This window comes from Scylla paramamosain, chromosome 5 (genome assembly GCF_035594125.1).
Source record: "Scylla paramamosain isolate STU-SP2022 chromosome 5, ASM3559412v1, whole genome shotgun sequence".
Taxonomy (NCBI): domain Eukaryota; kingdom Metazoa; phylum Arthropoda; class Malacostraca; order Decapoda; family Portunidae; genus Scylla; species Scylla paramamosain.
The window spans coordinates 30,285,056-30,297,600 of record NC_087155.1 but is presented as its reverse complement, the minus strand read 5'-3'; positions in this window follow the sequence as shown (position 1 = coordinate 30,297,600).

The following is a 12,545-nucleotide window of genomic DNA, read 5'->3' as shown; positions in this document are numbered from 1 at the left end:
GGAGGTTAGCGGGCGGGGACTTACGCGGCCCCTCATACAAGTGTAAGAATGACGAGGCTCGTTTAGCGGGAGGCGGCGGGCAGTGCGGCCTGGGGGGGGAGAGGTGCTCCTTGTTCTGGAGTTGCGGGCAATGAAGAGGTGGTGGGCGGCCGTGGGGAAGGGGTGAGCGCGGTGGGCGGTAGAGACGGTGGGTCTGCTACCCGTCTGTGGATCCCTGGCTGTGGATCACCTGCACCGGGGCAACGCCAATCACCCACCAAGGGCAAGGCTGCCAGGAGAGCTTTTAAACTAATATACATACATTATATATATATATATATATATATATATATATATATATATATATATATATATATATATATATATATATATATATATATATATATATATATATATATATATATATATATATATATATATATATATATATATAGTGTGTGTGTGTGTGTGTGTGTGTGTGTGTGTGTGTGTGTTTGTGTTTGTGTGTGTGTGTGTGTGTGTGTGTTTGTGTGTGTGTGTGTGTGTGTGTGTTTGTGTGTGTGTGTGTGTGTGTGTGTTTGCGTGTGTGCGTGCGCGTGTATGGAGACAGTTGAATGTCAAGCACAGCTGAGGCGAGAGGCTGCAGCAGCAAGACGGCCTGTGCTGGCAGAGAGTGTAAGGGTGTGTAGACCTAGGCGCCGGCGCACCATGTGGCCGTGGTGGCTGCAGCCGGGCGGCGCCGTGCTGCCTGTGAAGTGCTCGTCCCCGCGGACTTGTAATTATCTTGTTGACGGCCACGATGCTCGGCGTGGCGGCCAAAGGCATTAATTTCATCCTAAATTATTTCCTGCTCTGACCTATTAGATGCATATATTTTTAAGTTGACAATGGCGCTGAGGAAGTGATAGTGTTGGACGGGTGTGGCGTGTTGGTATGGCGGAAGGTGGTGATAGAGCAGGCTGTTGTATTGGGATGTACTGGTTACGGCGAGAGAGATGTGTAGGGGGTGGTCGCGGTAATTAAAACATAGGAAAGTACTGGGTGGCTGGAACGCGTAAACAGAGGTGGGATTATGATGCTGGAAAGATGTACAGAACTCATACTCGGCGCTTAGGGATGTATTCGTGTTTAAGATGACAACTTTAATATGACATGTTCAAAGATAGTTTGGATTTTCGGAAACGACGTCGGCAGAAAGACTTTGAGTACCCGGATATGAAAGGAGCTGTTAGGCATGCATCACCTGGAGAAAAAGCTTCAGTGTCTAACTATTACTTTCGGCATCATGCAGCTCATTACACACCTGTATTTTCGAGGAGACATAAATGTGTTGCTATGGATGGCTCATTCACTGTGAGATTTAACTGACGAAACGAAGAGTGTGAAGTCCAGTATGTGATAGTGTCCCTAGAACCGCCTATTGAAATGATAGAGGTGATGATTAGGCGTTGGTAGCACGGCTGTGGTGATATGGTGATGGGACATTTCCAGAGATTAATGAAAGGTGTGATATCAGCTGCCTCAACCTCACACTCTGTTTATTAATACTGCCACCCCTACACTTTCTTACACCTTTCGCTTCCTTCACCCTCTCAAATCCTCTCTTATCTCTCCACGAGCCACGACTTGCCTTCATTAGCGAGCACAAGGTCCCTCGTCTGTGTGCTGTCCCTCTAGGTGGAGTGTGTCCAGACAAAGGGAGGCATGATTCCTCCTCCTCCTCCTCCTCCTCCTCCTCCTCCTCCTCCTCCTCCTCCTTATCCCCTTGGAGGCCTCTCACCTGAGTCTCTTGGTCCAAAGTAATTTTTTGTCGTATTTCTTTCCAGATTAATGAGGTTAACTTTCTCGGAAAAGGAGGTGGTGTTCCTGAATCCTAAGCGAGTTTTTTTACCCAGGATCGATGGTGTCAGAATACCAATACACTACGGCGCTACGCCACGCTGGGACAGTCACTACACCCACCCTACACCCTGCCCCGCCACGGTGACCCGCCGCTGCCTCTTTCTGGGTGGAAGGCGTCTTACTTCACTCCACAACTGTGCACTTTGTGTCACCAGTAACTCAAGCATGACTTTTTAAAATTGTATCTTGAATATGACATTGCTCAGAACGATCGGGCAAAGGAAGGAATTCCCCCAAGGTGGGTGCTGGAGGAGGAAAAATATGAGACATTTGGAGAAAACTGGGACGTGGTCGTGGCCGTGTATGAAATTCGCAGTGTCTCGGAGTTACGTTGACGGTGAGGGTGGGAAAGCTTGCCTACTAAAGCCGAGGGGTGATAGGTGGAGGCTCTTCAGGATCGGGGCGCTGAGAACCAAACCTCAAGTCTGCTAATAAAGCCAAGACACAAGGCCTCGCTCACGCACCGGGATTTTTTCCACAATGGCTCAGAAATCGCGTAAGTCTAGGTTTACACTCAGTGTCTGACTTTTACTGCTGCCCCTGAGTGATCGGCGGCTGCCAGACACCGCCACTAACCCTGCCCTTTCCCTCTTTTCTTTCGCTTCGTCCGCTCTTTCTTGCCGCGAAATTACCTTCTCGTCTTGCCTGACGCTGCCACGTAGACGGTGACGTTGACGACAAGCACCATGAGAGCAAGTGCAGGGTGCCTCATGCTGGAGCTAATGAGAGAGGGCGTGGAGTGCTGCGGGGCGAGGCTACATTTCAGGGCCCGCGCCTCAACTTAAATTATTATTGTGATGGACCTTCACTCACCGGCCCGGGATAGGCCTACGGACACGGCTGCCTGCAATCCTGGCTTTCGTGCGGCTCGGCGCAGCGGGCAGATGCGGGCGGGGCCTGTGTGAAAGTGGTGACGCCCCGCCCAGCCTGCCCAATGCCGCCCGTAACGTCAGTAGGCCTATGGAGCACACACACACACACACACACACACACACACACACACACACACACACACACACACACACACACACACACACACACACACAAACACACACACACACACACACACACACACACACACACACACACACACACATCTTTGTTTAAAACCACATACCATTTAACACGTTCCTGACATTTTTCCTTAATTGTCGTGTTATTATTTTTGTGATATAGACTATCAAGTTTGAGGTATTGGTCAAGAGGAGAAGAAGGAGAAAAGGGGAGAACAGAGAGAAGAGGAAGATGAGGCGGAAGAACTGGAGGAGGAGAAATAGGAAGTGGAGAACGTGGAGGAGGAGGAAGAGGAGGAGGAGGAGGAGGAGGAGGAGGAGGAGGTTGTGGGAATGATCTCAAATATACGAGTAATTGCTTTAGGTGGAATTATTATCAGTTCTCTACATTTTATTCCGATCACTTTCATCCATAATTTTTAAGGGGAAGTTTAACACGTTGATGACACCACTCCTGTCTCTCTCTCTCTCTCTCTCTCTCTCTCTCTCTGAACGAAAGAGACTCCAGTGAAAATAAAACGAGCGCGGAGAAGTGACCAGTGAAGCGCGTCACACAAATTACCATGAAAACCTCTGAAGAAATTTGACTGCAGATTGTTCACGTGCAAGATATAGCCTAGTTATGGAGGCTTAGTCAGGAGCACCACCCATAGAGTCTCAATAAGCACTGGTAAAGGGAGAGTAACAGTCTACGTAACACCATCAGTCTAACCCTGCAAGCTTCCGACTCCATCCCTTTCCTGATTCCCAGCAAGTGCTCGCTCCGCCTCACTCGAGTCCCTCTCTCACTCACGCATTGCAGGCTGTTCACGTGGCATGCATAATCCTCCTTCTACTTCTGTACAGGCGTCACATCACTGTATAGGCACATAGCACGTCGTAAATGGAAGGTGTATCCCTCCTCCTCCTCCTCCTCCTCCTCCTATTGTTCACTAGGAAGGGCGTGACTCCCCCTACACTAACCAATCCCCCGTTCCCGATCTTGCGGCGGTAAATCACACCTAGAGGAGCTGAACAAAAGAGTGAGCTGAAGCGTCGCTGAGTCTCAGTTTGGGCGACACGCTCCATTGGATTCCCTGGTGGTGGAGTTTGGGTCTGAGGGAGATTGTAGCGCGTCTGGCGGAGTTGACTGACTAACTGCTGGTGTGTGTGTGTGTGTGTGTGTGTGTGTGTGTGTGTGTGTGTGTGTGTGTGTGTGTGTGTGTGTGTGTGTGTGGTATAGGTGTGAATGTATGAAAAGACAGAATCATAACGCAAGAACAACTGAAACCTGAAAACACACACACACACACACACACACACACACACACACACACACACACACACACACACACACACACACACACACACACACACACACACACACACACACACACACACACACACACACACACACACACACACACAATCCTGTAGCCACCCACCACCTCTTGGCTCTGGTGGAACAACACGTCGACAACATCAAGGGAAAATTAATGGTATTCCCTTCCCCGTACGAGCACTTAAGGAGGTGGGGGAGCCTCGTTATCGGCGGCTAAATGGATGGACGGGAAGCTGAATCAACCCAAGTAGCAGCATCGCTCAGACATATTTCGCCTCAGACTCCATAGACGCTTCGTTGATCCACTGTGTGTTTAATGCCAATCAGGATACAGTTATTTTCAAATGTTACGTTAATCGATATAGTGAGATTTTCAAGAGTTACTATTGCGTATAAATCTCCTTAAGAAACTTTTTTATACTTCCTCTGTCCTTGCCTCGTGTCTCTTATCTCACTTGTAATCAAGATATACAGTGATTTTCAAGTGTTATTACCACATTTTAACATCCTTATATCCTCTTTCTGTGGTTCCTCCCTCCCTCCTCCCTCTTTCCCTCCCTCCCTCTCAGCCTCTCTCCCCCCCGCATTTGCGTGACAAGGGAGGCACTGTACCTCCCCCACAGCCGTCTTGTGTAGCCTGTAAGATAAGACCTCGGAAGGCGCCGTCACTCCCTCAGGCCTAAGGCTCCCCGTCCTGAGCCTCCTTCACCCTCAGTCTGCCCTTCCTTCCTTTCACTGTTTGCTGTTTCTTCTCTTCTCTTTTTTTTTTATTCAAGTTCTTTTTATTGTTCCCTCTCTTTTTTTCAAGGGCTTTTTTTTTCTTTATATCTCTTTTCCTTTTGTGTCTTGTCCTTGTTTGGTTTTATTCCTTTTTTTTACACCTTAGTATTAAAGTTCATGTTTCCTACTGTCTATTGTGTTATTTTTGTTGTAAGAATTAATTTTTTTTTTCGTTTTACCTTTTGGCGCCGCGCTCTGATTACCTCGGGATTGCTAACTGTCCGGGGGAAGTTTGTTGAGGGATTGAAAGACAGACTCGTAAATTGCGTTTAGAAATATGATATGCAAGCCCTCGTTTGCTCCTCTCTCTCCCTTCTTCCCTAACAGTCCTGGGCCTCGCGGACTGCAACTTCTATATCCTTTCTCTCCATCGATATCCTTCGCATCCTTCAATTTCTCCTCTGTTCGGCTCTTCCTAATTTGTCTCGCTGTCCACACGAGCAGCCACTCGCTCCACCGTCTGCTAATCAGTTCGTTCATCAATATTGCCCATCCTTCAGACTGCCCTCGACCCCTTCCGCCTGTTACTGGACATCCGACGGAAGACTTTACTCTTTTTTTTTTCCCTTCTCTTCCTCCCCACACCACCATGTTACTTTCAGCGCCTAAACTTGCTTCATAACCCGCTATAAAGCTCCATCCGACACTATAGCCATGTGTTCCCTTCTGTTACCTTACCGTTCATTCCTTTGCCGTAGCCTGTAGATACTAGATTGCTTAGTTTTATCTTGCCACGTCAATCCTCTCATCGCCACGCCCCGATCTGTCGCGTCCTGCCACGTAAGCTCATGTTCCCTTCAGTCTCAACTCTTCCAAACTCAGCCTCACCTTCCTCACCTTCTCTTATTCCTTCAAACCTTTACCCGTCTTAGCGTAGCCATCCAGGCCAGGCCCTCTCCCCGCCTGATACAAGGGAAAGGGTTGATTTTCATATGCATTACCGAGCAAGCAGCTTTATGGCACTAATAAAACAGGACCGGCCGACCAGCGTACTGGATCCACACCATTCCAAATTTAATGTCGTCAAGGAAGGGTTAAAACCTGTACTGAAGAGCAGGGGGGTGATGGGTTATGGGAAGAGGTGAGGAGGGGAGGTAAGAGGTAAAGGGGTAAGGAGGAAGAGAAAGGAGGGAGATGAGGGAAAGGAAAGGAGATGGCGAGGCTGTAGGAGCAGAGGGAGAGAGAAAGAGAGAAAGAGAGAGAGAGAGAGATGTGAGAAGAGGATATTTATGAGGAAAATTGTGGTTAGAAAAAGGATAGAATGTAAATGGAAAAGTGGAAAGAGAGAGAAACTTTGTGCTGTGGCGTGAGGAGTGAGAGTGAGTGGTGGGGAACCGGAAGAGAGAGGAGAGGGGAGGAGGAGGAGAAGGAGGAGGGAAGAAGGGTTGCGCAGAGGCGGCGGAGAAGAAAGGCGGAAACAAGCAGGAGAGGAAAGGAAAGACAGAGATAAGAGCAATGGGAGGGGGAAAGAAGAGGAAGCAAGAGGGGGCAGCGAGGAGGAGGAGGAGGAGTTGTTGTTGGTGGTCGTGGTGGTAGTGGTGGTGGGGGTGGTGGGGATGGGGACGCAAAGTAAAGTATGGCCGATGTTATTTTAATGGAAGGAACATGTGTGAATGTGTGTCTGTGTTCGTGGATGTTTCGTGTACGCATAGGAGTGGATGTGCCGAGTCGAAGGAAGCTGTGTTGCCGGGCGGGGAATGCCTATATAAGGGTGGGGACTGGGAGGCTGGTGGAGGGGCGAATGGGACGCGAGGTGGTGGAAGAAGGTGGTAAAGGTAGATGTAAGCAGGTGGGAGGTGCGGGAGGACTGGAAGAATGAAGGGATGGAAGGCGGAGGAACCTGGGAGGCATAACCCTGGCAAATAAGCGAGAGAGGATACCCTGCACAGCCTCGGGCGCACGTTAGGCCTAGCCAGGGAATTGCACAAGCCTCCCTTCGTTCCTTCCTCCGCCGGGGCTGCAGCGGCGCTCGCTGAATAGTCTTGCGGTGAAAAGAGGCTGCTGGAGAGGTAGGGCAGAGTACGGGTGTGACAGTAGAAACCTGAGGCCGCCTGCAGGTGTATCGCAGGGTTTCACAGCTTGGGCGTGAGGGGGGCGTGGCCTGGCCGTGGTGATAAGCTGGGTGCTAGAGGTGGAGGTTCTTGCCCATTGGTCATCGCTGCGAACGTCACCCTTTTTCTCCATAATAGGTTGCTTAAAACAGCAGCCCAGCACAGGGGACCTTCTTGTGGTCCTTTCCGCTCAAGTCATCACGTCATCGCTGCTTACATACCGCGTGGCCTGTGATTCGTGACATCATTCACTTAGTACGCCAGCGGGGCCACAGGACATGGACGACTGAAGGCTGTAAGTGGAACTTTGGGCCAAGAAAAAACAGGCTTAACTGTGATGTTGAGGGTGGCGCGGCGCCTTCTGCATCCCTTCCTTACTGGTTGGCATCGGGTTTCCCATAGCGCTTCACCTGGCGGCCAGGAGAGCAGCGCGCCGGGCTGAGCGATGCCCGCTGATTGCTGAACGCTGGTAAGGGAAGACTGACTCGCGCGGTGTCCTAATCCTGTATTCTGGCTGCAATATAGGAGCGTGGGCCACCCCCTGTCCTAGTAGTGAGAGCCGTGCAAGGCCTAATGACCAGCCCACCGCCACGGCCCCCAACACCTCACGAACTTCCTTGGCCACTGTCAAGAATTCGTCTCGTCAACTCAGCTCAACAAAGGCACACACACTGCCGCCTCGTAGCACCAGTAATAGTCCTAAATGGCTGAGGCCCCAACAATAGGCCTCCGACACACCACAAAGGAACGAAAAAATTCGGTTCCTATCTAAACATTCTAACACAATGTTTCATCTATATATCCGTCTCAGTTGCAAGGTAACAGTTAATTGCAGCGTTAAACCTGCCGGATGCTTGGTCATGATCGCTGTAACCACCACCTCCGTGGCGAACACCCGCAGGATGGCAGCAGAAGAGAGGAGGGGGAGGGGCGTTGAGGATAGGCGGCGGGGTGGCTTGATGGGTTGGTAATGGTGGTGGTGGTGGTGGTGGTGTGCCTCGCCTTCCACCCTTGCCAAAGGTTTATGCCCACACTCGCCCCGCAAAGAACACGTCGAAATTCGTACATTATGATGTGGGAACTTTAGGGTAAAAATCCCATTTTCGCAAACTCGAGTAGGCCTGGCGACCCTCCCTAGAGGCCAGACCGCAAGTATTCGCACAGTTCTCAGGCCACGGTAGGCGGGTGTCAGCTGCCTGCCTCACGCTTTACCAAGAAAATCCCAAGCTTTCTCCTTGTTTGGCAGTACCTTTTTTTTATTTTCCATTTTCATCGAGAGTAACAATGAGGAGATGGTTCTTTATGCGGAGACATGGCTGGCTGTTAACGAGGATACAAAAAATGTGGGCTGGGGTAGAGAGGGTGCGTGCTGGGCCGCGGTGTCCAGGACCTTGTAGGATCTGCTCCCATAGGCCCAAAGTGATGCTCGCCTCCCGCACTCCTTACACCCTCTGTCCACGCCAGGGTGAGGCAAGAGGGGGTGTAGGCACAGCATCAAAACCACTCACACAACTAGTACCGTGGGAATTGCAAACGTACCTCAAGCTTACCTTGTTCTATTGTCTTTTTTTTTTCTTATTAGCGCATAGCAATCGAGAGCACAGTTGTATTACCAAGGATGACAACCACCGGTAAAGAGCAGCGTTAAGCAGCGCCAAAAATAAGTGGTCGTGGCAAGTGTTATCTGCAGGTTGGCAAAAATGTTAGTTGCGTGTGCGACTATCAGAACAGGATGCGAGGACGAGTGTGTGGACGACCAGCTTGTTTTGCCTGATTTTTTGGTCTTATTGCGATATTTGTGTGGAGTGAATGTGGTTTTAAGAGAGAGAGAGAGAGAGAGAGAGAGAGAGAGAGAGAGAGAGAGAGAGAGAGAGAGAGAGAGAGAGAGAGAGAGAGAGAGAGAAAACACTAACTAAAACTAAGCTATGTACAAGTGATAACATAACTTGTCATCCTCACCACCTGAATCACGCGTCACTCAAGTACTGCCTGGTCTTCATCGCGATTGCAGCAAGTCACCTCGGTGCCCTCATGCCTCTCTGTAAGTGCTCTGATAAGTGCTTTCTTTCTGAGACTTAAATTATTGCACCAGACACTTCAACAAATTACTGATTTATTCCTAACAGTACATTGATTCTCTGTTATGTGTCTTATGGGTCTCCTCTGTACTGAAAGACTGTTACTTATGCATCACGTTTTCTGCACGATTGTCTTTATACGAGTCTTTATATTAAACAATAGCGGTGTGCTTTATGACAGGCAACCACGTAGGGCCCAATATAACTGATACTCCTTTGCACCTCTTTTGTTATCTCCTTGTGTTCTCGATTACTTTAAAATGGTATTATATGATTCAACTTATCGATTCATGTAAAGTGTTAGATCAGATGCCGAAAATAAAAGAAAAATGGTCCTCAATTCTGGCCAAGCAATTCGTGTCAATTAGAGTCAAGTTCGCCTCTTGCGTTGTGGTGACCCGTGGTGACTCGTTCTCTCAGGCACCTCGGGACGCTGCTTACTGCTGTACTAGAGAGAGAGAGAGAGAGAGAGAGAGAGAGAGAGAGAGAGAGAGAGAGAGAGAGAGAGAGAGAGAGAGAGAGAGAGAGAGAGAGAGAGAGAGAGAGAGAGAGAGAGAGAGAGAGAGAGAGAGAGAGAGAGAGATGTTTTCTATGTACTGCCTTTCTTCCCATGGTGCTCTCTCTCTCTCTCTCTCTCTCTCTCTCTCTCTCTCTCTCTCTCTCTCTCTCTCTCTCTCTCTCTCTCTCTCTCTCTCTTGCAGCGTTTAACACCTTATTTATTTCACCCCATTTGTCTTCATGGGGACGCAGGTAATTTCTCTGATGAATATTTAATCGCCTGGATCACTTGGCCGGATGTGAGAGAGAGAGAGAGAGAGAGAGAGAGAGAGAGAGAGAGAGAGAGAGAGAGAGAGAGAGAGAGAGAGAGAGAGAGTCTGTGTCCCTTCGTTGTAAGTTACTGTTCATCCTGCGCTCTTTGTGAAGGGGAGGGAACCGAGCTATCATCTTTATCAGAGAGAGAGAGAGAGAGAGAGAGAGAGAGAGAGAGAGAGAGAGAGAGAGAGAGAGAGGAGAGGAGAGGAGAGGAGATGGGGAGGAGTGAGACATGTTGGGGCGTGGGTGGAGGGAGAGAGGTGGTGGGGGGAGGCGGTTACGTACGGGCACTGGTAACAAGACCTGGAGACTACTGTTACATGCGGGCAGCGTTGCATTCGTGCCGGCGTTATGCACCCCTCCACCACCCCACCTCCCACCCCCTGCCTCCCTCCCTCTTCCTGTCCTCCTCTGCCTGTCCTTTACCTGTCAGCAACATTGTTTTTACTCCCTATCCTGTAGTTCCTGACTTTCCGTGACCCTCGTATCCTTTCCCAAACTCCACGTCACCCCTTCACTCTCCTTGTCGTCCCGGTGTGATCTCCCCCTCGTCTCCCTCTCCGCGAGTGTTCTTTTACTCCCGTGTCGCGTCGTAACTTTCCACGAGAACGGGAAACACGATTACGGGCAATGTTTTATGAGCTGTAAAAACTTCCGTCTTTTTCTTCGTGGACGAGGCTCCCGACGCGCCCATCACCGGTCCGCTCATTGCCGGGGACTGACGAGGGTAAATGGAGAGAGAGAGAGAGAGAGAGAGAGAGAGAGAGAGAGAGAGAGAGAGAGAGAGAGAGAGAGAGAGAGAGAGAGAGAGAGAGAGAGAGAGAGAGAGAGAGAGAGAGAGAGAGAGAGAGAGAGAGAGAGAGAGAGAGAGAGAGAGAGAGAGAAAGTCGTATGTTTCCTAACCAGGACGCAATGAACTCCCTAATGTCTCAATTTCAGGGAAAGGAAAATTGACGCAACGATTCCCGCGATAAGGGTCACTTGCTGGCCATTTCATCAACAGTTTAAAAGAGATCTGCAAATAAAAAGAGAATGGAAAACTACAAAATACGCATTCTCCAAAAAAGAAGAGAAAATGTTGCTACGGTTGATTAGTGAGCATGACTGGTGGTGGTGATGGTGGTGATCGTGGTGGTGTGGTAAAGTCCGCACAGAACACAGGACGGTCCATTTGTGCGAGGTAAACACCGCTGCGTTGTTTCCTGCCGCGTCGGCACTGTGTTGAGCCGCGACAGCATAGCGGAGACCAGCACTGGGGAGGAGCAAGAGGGGACGCGACAGAGAGGAGCAGAAGGGGGAATACCGAGGCGGATATTTGTGCCTTGAGAACAGAACGCTTGCAGACACCATTGCTTACTCATTATTGATGCATGCTTGTTCATAAGTCGCCAGTCAGTGCAGGGAGGAGCTGTGTTGATGCCTTCCTGTGCTGGGTGGTAGGGAGCCGCATCTCAGCACTCTGTGTGATCCATCGGGGACCTATTCCTGGCACCAGGAGTCCCTCTCTCTGACGTTTCCTGTATATTTCCGGACGTGGCGCCAGATGAGGACACATATACCCTGGTTCCCTCCGTTCACCTCACTCCTGACGGTTCCATCATCAGTGTGTGTGTGTGTGTGTGTGTGTGTGTGTGTGTGTGTGTGTGTGTGTGTGAAATACTTTATAATCTAACCCTGTTCTTAAATTTCCTTGTATACTAATAAATTACTTACTCTTTTACAGGGATTAATGACATATTATATATATATATATATATATATATATATATATATATATATATATATATATATATATATATATATATATATATATATATATATATATATATATATATATATATATATATATATATATATATATATATATATATATATATATATATATATATATATATATATATATGTATATATATATATATATATATATATATATATATATATATATATATATATATATATATATATATATATATATATATATATATATATATATATATATATATATATATATATATATATATATATATATATATATATATATATATATATATATATATATATATATATATATATATATATATATATATATATATATATATATATATATATATATATATATATATATATATATATATATATATATATATATATATATATATATATATATATATATATATATATATATATATATATATATATATATATATATATATATATATATATATATATATATATATATATATATATATATATATATATATATATATATATATATATATATATATATATATATATATATATATATATATATATATATATATATATATATATATATATATATATATATATATATATATATATATATATATATATATATATATTTATTTTTTTTTTTTTTTAAGGCGGTAGATCGAAGTTTGCGCTTTCCTGACGAAACATTTAGGCGGACTTTGCTTGTTGTTGATTGGTGTGTCATTATGGTAACGTGTATATTTGTTTTACTTGCAGGTACGTGTATGTGTTCATGACGTGACACTGGCGACGTGCGTAAGACGCGGTGAAGGTATGTAGGTATTCATGCATGTGTGTGTGTGTGTGTGTGTGTGTG